Source organism: Oncorhynchus keta, unplaced genomic scaffold (genome assembly GCF_023373465.1).
Source record: "Oncorhynchus keta strain PuntledgeMale-10-30-2019 unplaced genomic scaffold, Oket_V2 Un_contig_26548_pilon_pilon, whole genome shotgun sequence".
NCBI classification, from domain to species: domain Eukaryota; kingdom Metazoa; phylum Chordata; class Actinopteri; order Salmoniformes; family Salmonidae; genus Oncorhynchus; species Oncorhynchus keta.
Genome location: NW_026285032.1, coordinates 12,501 through 20,591, shown reverse-complemented (window position 1 = coordinate 20,591; position 8,091 = coordinate 12,501).

Below are 8,091 nucleotides of genomic sequence, written 5' to 3'. Positions count from 1 at the left end.
TGAAAACAACAACAATAAATGGGAAAATGGGAGGAGAAATGACTAGAGACAGTGTTGTTTAACTCACTGACCATGTGACCCATGAGTTCTTCTTACCTTTGTTCAGTAGAAAAGTCTCCCTCTCTAAAGAATATAGGTTCCATCATAGACTTGTCACTCTTCATGGACACACAGCTGGGAACAGGGGAGGCTGGTCTCTCCTGCTGGATTGGTCTTCAACACAACAGAGACAAACATTACATCTCTCATCTCCTCTGAGCTCAGATGGGGAAACATAAGAAGAGTTTCACAAATAGAACTGAACATAAAAATAGTTTCATTCCAAAATGCTATATATATATCCATTTTCAGAAATGTTCGTAAATGAGCTTTTATTAGCTTTTATTGTTTAAAGAAGTTATGTTTATGTTATGTTATGTTTTTTTGCTACATGAGGAGGTGGCACATGGGTACCTGCTTCTATAAACCAATGAGGAGATGGCATGTGGGTACCTGCTTCTATAAACCAATGAGGAGATGGCACGTGGGTATCTGCTTCTATTAACCAATGAGGAGATGGCACATGGGTACCTGCTTCTATAAACCAATGAGGAGATGCAGCGTAAGAAGAGTTTCACAAATAGAACTGAGTTCCAGACGTTAGTGAACGCGCGCGAGCAGTGTGTCATTTTTAATAACGAAATTCATTTAGCGTCGCGAGCGTTGTGGTCAGTCTGTCAACCCCACTAAAAGGCTGGTGTCGTTACTCTGCCTTCTCCGGGGGCATGTTGAGGTACATTTACTAACCAGGAGGGTTGAATTATGTAATTTATTGGAGGGCTGGAAGACGCACTCTCGAGGTTGTTTACTCACAATATCAGATATTAAGATGATGTTTATAATGAATGTATACTGAGGTTGAGGTTCTGACTAGTGATTATTTACCCGGGGTTCAATACCTGCTATTGAGGCGCCCTGAAAATAATATTCAAAAGTTTGGTCATTGGACACAGAGGGTTTAAACACTAAAGTTACCGTCCATCTAGTGAAGAGAGGAGAACCGGACAGAGGTAGCCAGCATCTGTCAACGAGAGAGGGAGAAGCCTCACCGGGATTTAACAGGTGGAAGAAACAACCGGGGAGCTCCATCGGTCCACAAGAAATGCAGACAGCCGGTGGTGATGTAGTGGTCCAAGAAGGCCTAGCAGTCAGACGTCTTGTCGTGTCCCTTGTATATATCGTTTTTTTTTACATATTTTTCTTCGCATATCTCTTCAAACATTTTGCTAAACCTCAACATCTAAATACCCTCCTGCAACCCGCCTCACCCAATGTAGCGTGGATCTGTATTTATATTTACTTCGGATCCAGAACCCCCTCAACTGAAGCTAGCCAGCTAACTACCAGCTATCAGTCAGCAAACCATTGCTAGCGGTCATCAGCTAACCTTTAGCTCGGAAAGCTCTCGCCAGTTCGAACAACGCGACTCTAACCAGAGCATAACGGACCATTTTTATCTGGATCTTCACAACTAGCTAACTAGCTAACCGCAACCCTGGATGACTACTCCTGGCTAGCGTTTCCATGCACTTAGCTTGAAGCTAGCCCGGCCAGAGCTCCTGTGCTACCACCGAAGCATACCCTGGGCTACAATATCCGACCCACGATCGGTCTATCGATGTCACCGCATGAAGAGGCATAAACAGACTTAACCCCATCGCGACGTCCCCAAAGGCTAACTTTCTAGCCCTTCCTATCTGCTTGCTTGCTAATTCGGCCTGCTAACTGCTAGCTTGTTTAGGCCCGGCCTACTAACTGTTAGCTTGTTAGCACAGTTGCTAACTGTCTGAATCGTCGCATCCCCAGCCAGCCCAACCACTCACTGGACCCATATTTACTTTCAATCTCTTTTAGATTTTTAATTCGATTATACCTTCCGGTAACTTTCCCTCACCCAATGTGATACGGAATATTTTTAAGTTTTAGAACACATTCAAGAACATCCAGAAGCTAACCAGCTAACTAGCTACAAGCTATTTAGGCAGTTAGCCACTGCTAGCGGCTTTTACCTTCTGTCCTAGATAATACTCGTCCAGTCTAGCTTCCCTGTCCCATCCACCGCTGCCCCCTGGTGACTGTGATCACCTGGCTACATAGCTGATGCCTGCTGGACTGTCCATTAATCACGGTACTCCATTCTGCTTGTTTATGTTTTATCTGTTGGCCCCAGCCGCACTCAGGCTCTGTGTGTAGTTAATCCGACCCTCTCTGCCTAGTCAACGCCATTTTACCTGCTGTTGTTGTGCTAACTGATTAGCTGTTGTCTCACCTACTGTTTTAGCTAGCTCTCCCAATCAACACCTGTGATTACTGTATGCCTCGCTGTATGACTCTCTCAAATGTCAATATGCCTTGTATACTGTTGTTCAGGTTAGTTATCATTGTTTTAGTTTAAAATGGAGCCCCTAGTTCCACTCTTCATACCCCCTGATCGCTCCTTTGTCCCACCTCCCACACATGCCGTGACCTCACCCATTACAACCAGCATGTCCAGAGATACAACCTCTCTTATCATCCATCACCCAGTGCCTGGGCTTACCTCTGCTGTACCCGCACCCCACCACACCCCTGTCTACGCATTATGCCCTGAATGTATTCTACCATGCCCAGAAATCTGCTCCTTTTATTCTTTGTCCCCAACGCTCTAGGCGACCAGTTTTGATAGCCTTTAGCCGAACCCTCATACTACTCCTCCTCTGTTCCGCGGGTGATGTGGAGGTAAACCCAGGCCCTGCATGTCCCCAGGCACCCTCATTTGTTGACTTCTGTGATCGAAAAAGCCTTGGTTTCATGCATGTCAACATCAGAAGCCTCCTCCCTAAGTTTGTTTTACTCACTGCTTTAGCACACTCTGCTAACCCTGATTTCCCTTGCCGTGTCTGAATCCTGGCTCAGGAAGGCCCCCAACAATTCTGAGATTTCCATACCCAACTATAACATTTTCCGTCAAGATAGAACTGCCAAAGGGGGAGGAGTTGCAGTCTACTGCAGAGATAGCCTGCAAAGTAATGTCATACTTTCCAGGTCCATACCCAAACATTTCGAACTACTAATTTTAAAAATTACTCTCTCCAGAAATAAGTCTCTCACTGTTGCCGCCTGCTACCGACCCCACTCAGCTCCCAGCTGTGCCATGGACACCATTTGTGAATTGATCGCACCCCATCTAGCTTCAGAGTTTGTTCTGTTAGGTGACCTAAACTGGGATATGCTTAACACCCCGGCAGTCCTACAATCTAAGATAGATGCCCTCAATCTCACACAAATCATCAAGGAACCCACCAGGTACAACCCTAAATCTGTAAACAAGGGCACCCTCATAGACGTCATCCTGACCAACTGGCCCTCCAAATACACCTCCGCTGTCTTCAACTGATGACTGCCTTGCCTGGTTCAGTGTGTAAAATCGGAGGGCATGCTGTCCGGTCCTCTGGCAGTCTCTATGGGGTGCCACAGGGTTCACCTCGGGCCGACTCTTTTCTCTGTATATATCAATGATGTTGCTCTTGCTGCGGATGATTCCCTGATCCACCTCTACGCAGACGACACCATTCTGTATACTTCCGGCCCATCCTTGGACACTGTGCTATTTAACCTCCAAACGAGCTTCAATGCCATACAACACTCCTTCCGTGGCCTCCAACTGCTCTTAAACGCTAGTAAAACCAAATGCATGCTTTTCAACCGTTCGCTGCCTGCACCCACACGCCCGACTAGCATCACCACCCTGGATGGTTCTGACCTTGAATATGTGGACATCTATAAGTACCTAGGTGTCTGGCTAGACTGTAAACTCTCCTTCCAGACTCATATCAAACATCTCCAATCTAAAATCAAATCTAGAGTCGGCTTTCTATTCCGCAACAAAGCCCCCTTCACTTACGCCGCCAAACTTACCCTAGTAAAACTGACTATCCTACCGATCCTCGACTTCGGCGATGTCATCTATAAAATAGTTTCCAACACTCTACTCAGCAAACTGGATGCAGTTTATCACAGTGCCATCCGTTTTGTTACTAAAGCACCTTATACCACCCACCACTGCGACCTGTATGCTCTAGTCGGCTGGCCCTCGCTACATATTCGTCTGGCTCCAGGTCATCTACAAGTCCATGCTAGGTAAAGCTCTGCCTTATCTCAGTTCACTGGTCACGATGGCAACATCCACCCGTAGCACGCGCTCCAGCAGGTGTATCTCACTGATCATCCCTAAAGCCAACACCTCATTTGGCCGCCTTTCATTCCAGTTCCCTGCTGCCTGTGACTGGAACGAATTGCAAAAATCGCTGAAGTTGGAGACTTTATCTCCTTCACCAACTTCAAACATCTGCTATCTGAGCAGCTAACCGATCGCTGCAGCTGTACATAGTCTATCGGTAAATAGCCCACCCAATTTTACCTACCTCATCCCCATACTGTTTTTATTTATTTACTTTTCTGCTCTTTTGCACACCAATATCTCTACCTGTACATGACCATCTGATCATTTATCACTCCAGTGTTAATCTGCAAAATTGTAATTATTCGCCTACCTCCTCATGCCTTTTTTGCACACAATGTATATAGACTCTCTTTTTTCTACTGTGTAATTGACTTGTTAATTGTTTACTCCATGTGTAACTCTGTGTTGTCTGTTCACACTGCTATGGTTTATCTTGGCCAGGTCGCAGTTGCAAATGAGAACTTGTTCTCAACTAGCCTACCTGGTTAAATAAAGGTGAAATAAAATAAATAAAAATAAAGTGGTAACTATGATGCTGCTGGTAGAGTAGCTAGCTAGTTTATCTAGCTGTACCGACTAGCTAGGATAACTAGGATGCTGCTGGTAGAGTAGCTAGCTTGCTTACCGAGCTGTACCAACTAGCTTGGTTAGTTAGCAGGTTGTTCGTCTGTCCCTTGTCTTGATGATGATGACGAATCTGGTGAACCACAAAATGAAACAAGGACAGAGAGTGAAAAGGATCTGGCTACACACTGTCCCTGACCATAAAGAAAAAAGTGAAAAAAGAAAACATTTAGCGATAAACTTCGGTGTTTCAACACATAAGCCGAACGTGGACGCGGACAGTTCCAGAACGCGGACATGAGCAGTGCAACACAATCAACACAGTCTTTACAGGGTTACAGTGTTTTTTTTATAACAATATGTTCAGATCTGGGCCCATATCCACAAAGCGTCTCAGAGTAGAAAATTGGTGCTAAGAATAAAGACATTTTACACTTATGGGTATAAGTGGCTGGGTAACTATGCATGAAGTCTCTAGTCCCACCTAGTCAGCATATATTTAGGACACCTCGTGAGCTGTAATGATTTATGTATAATAATTATGTATCACAATATACTGTACTGTGTACATCTCTAAAGCATTTTTTCTTCATTTTGGCAAATGCTTTTTTAACAAGATTTACTCAGGTTTTCGCCCAGTGGACCTGTGGAGACCTGGTCGAATGGTGGCTGGTTCAATTCCCGGACCGGGTGCTGGAAAAAATGGGAGGAATTGATCGCTGGAGGGCTGCCTGGTACATATTCTCAACATATTCACCTTTCGTTCAACGTTGTTGGCAACGTTATTGGCAAGGACATGATGCCTACTATGCCAAAGATATTTAGAGTTGTTAAACGGTGTGAATAGGATTGAGAACCCCTGCAGTACCTCCACAGACCCCCGGATTGAGAACCCCTGCAGTACCTCCACAGACCCCGGATTGAGAACCCCTGCAGTACTCTCCACAGACCCCGGACTGAGAACCCCTGCAGTACCTCCACAGACCCCGGACTGAGAACCCCTGCAGTACCTCCACAGACCCCGGACTGAGAACCCCTGCAGTACCTCCACAGACCCCGGATTGAGAACCCCAGTGATTCACAGTAAGTGTTTTCATCATAATTAAGACGTGAGACAACCACATATCACATTCAAATATACAGGATACGAACATTCCATTCCTGATAAACAATGGATATATAGTGTTTCATCTTAAGATAGCTATTTATTTTATTTTTATGAACTCGATGGATATAATGGATATATAGCGTTTTGCAATAAAAACATTTTTTTTACACATCTTAAAACTATTAATTAAAATCTGAGAACATTAATATTTAAGGTACCCATAAGCAACCATTCAGATTAAAAACAAATGTGAAAATGTGTAGAAAAAACCTCTGAATAATTATTCAACAGAATTGTCATCTCACCTCTCAACTTTGGTGTCACGTTCCCCAGCGAGAATCATTTTAGAGGCAGGTCCCCTCTCCTCTCTCTCCCCAGAGAGACTCATTTTAGAGGCAGGGCCCCTCTCCTCTCTCTCCCCAGAGACTCATTTTAGAGGCAGGGCCCCCTCCTCTCTCTCCCCAGAGAGACTAATTTTAGAGGCAGGGCCCCCTCCTCTCTCTCCCCAGAGAGACTCATTTTAGAGGCAGGTCCCTCTCCTCTCTCTCCCAGAGAGAGTCATTTTAGAGGCAGGGCCCCCTCCTCTCTCTCCCCAGCGAGAATCATTTTAGAGGCAGGTCCCCTCTCCTCTCTCTCCTCAGAGAGACTCATTTTAGAGGCAGGGCCCCCTCCTCTCTCTCCCCCAGAGAGAGTCATTTTAGAGGCAGGGCCCCTCCTCCTCTCTCTCCCCAGAGAGACTCATTTTAGAGGCAGGGCCCCCCTCCTCTCTCTCCCCCAGAGAGACTCATTTTAGAGGCAGTGCGCCCCTCCTCTCTCTCCCCAGAGAGACTCATTTTAGAGCACTGACCCTAAAACAGAGATCCAACATGTTGGTTGTGGTTAACACAGTTAAACACAGTACTTCCTGAATGTCAATTGTTATCATTTAATAATTATCTCTAATAGTCAGGTGATTTAATGCAATTAAAAGTTGTGAAATGTCATCTCCATGGTAACTTTCAATAATAATAATAATGATCAATGCATATGAGAGGGTTTCATATCCTGCTCGTATAGTAAACCTGACGGGCCGAATGATTCATCATGAATCTGGCGTTATGATAATCATAACTTTTTTTTTTACTCATGGGCAAACATTTTAAGCCATCTGGAAATGACAACAGTTATATCAGAAGCTATATCCCAGTCAGGGATTAACATTGACTGTGTATGGAAGCTATATCCCAGTCAGGGATTAACATTGACTGTGTATGGAAGCTATAACCCAGCCAGGGATTAACATTGACTGTGTATGGAAGCTATAACCCAGCCAGGGATTAACATTGACTGTGTATGGAAGCTATAACCCAGTCAGGGATTAACATTGACTGTGTAGAGAAGCTATAACCCAGCCAGGGATTAACATTGACTGTGTATGGAAGCTATATCCCAGTCAGGGATTAACATTGACTGTGTATGGAAGCTATAACCCAGTCAGGGATTAACATTGACTGTGTAGAGAAGCTATAACCCAGTCAGGGATTAACATTGACTGTGTATGGAAGCTATAACCCAGCCAGGGATTAACATTGACTGTGTATGGAAGCTATAACCCAGTCAGGGATTAACATTGACTGTGTATGGAAGCTATAACCCAGCCAGGGGATTAACATTGACTGTGTATGGAAGCTATAACCCAGCCAGGGATTAACATTGACTGTGTATGGAAGCTATAACCCAGCCAGGGATTAACATTGACTGTGTAGAGAAGCTATAACCCAGTCAGGGATTAACATTGACTGTGTATGGAAGCTATAACCCAGCCAGGGATTAACATTGACTGTGTAGAGAAGCTATAACCCAGTCAGGGATTAACATTGACTGTGTATGGAAGCTATAACCCAGCCAGGGATTAACATTGACTGTGTAGAGAAGCTATAACCCAGTCAGGGATTAACATTGACTGTGTAGAGAAGCTATATCCCAGCCAGGGATTAACATTGACTGTGTATGGAAGCTATAACCCAGCCAGGGATTAACATTGACTGTGTATGGAAGCTATATCCCAGCCAGGGATTAACATTGACTGTGTAGAGAAGCTATAACCCAGTCAGGGATTAACATTGACTATTTATGGAAGCTATAACCCAGCCAGGGATTAACATTGACTGTGTAGAGA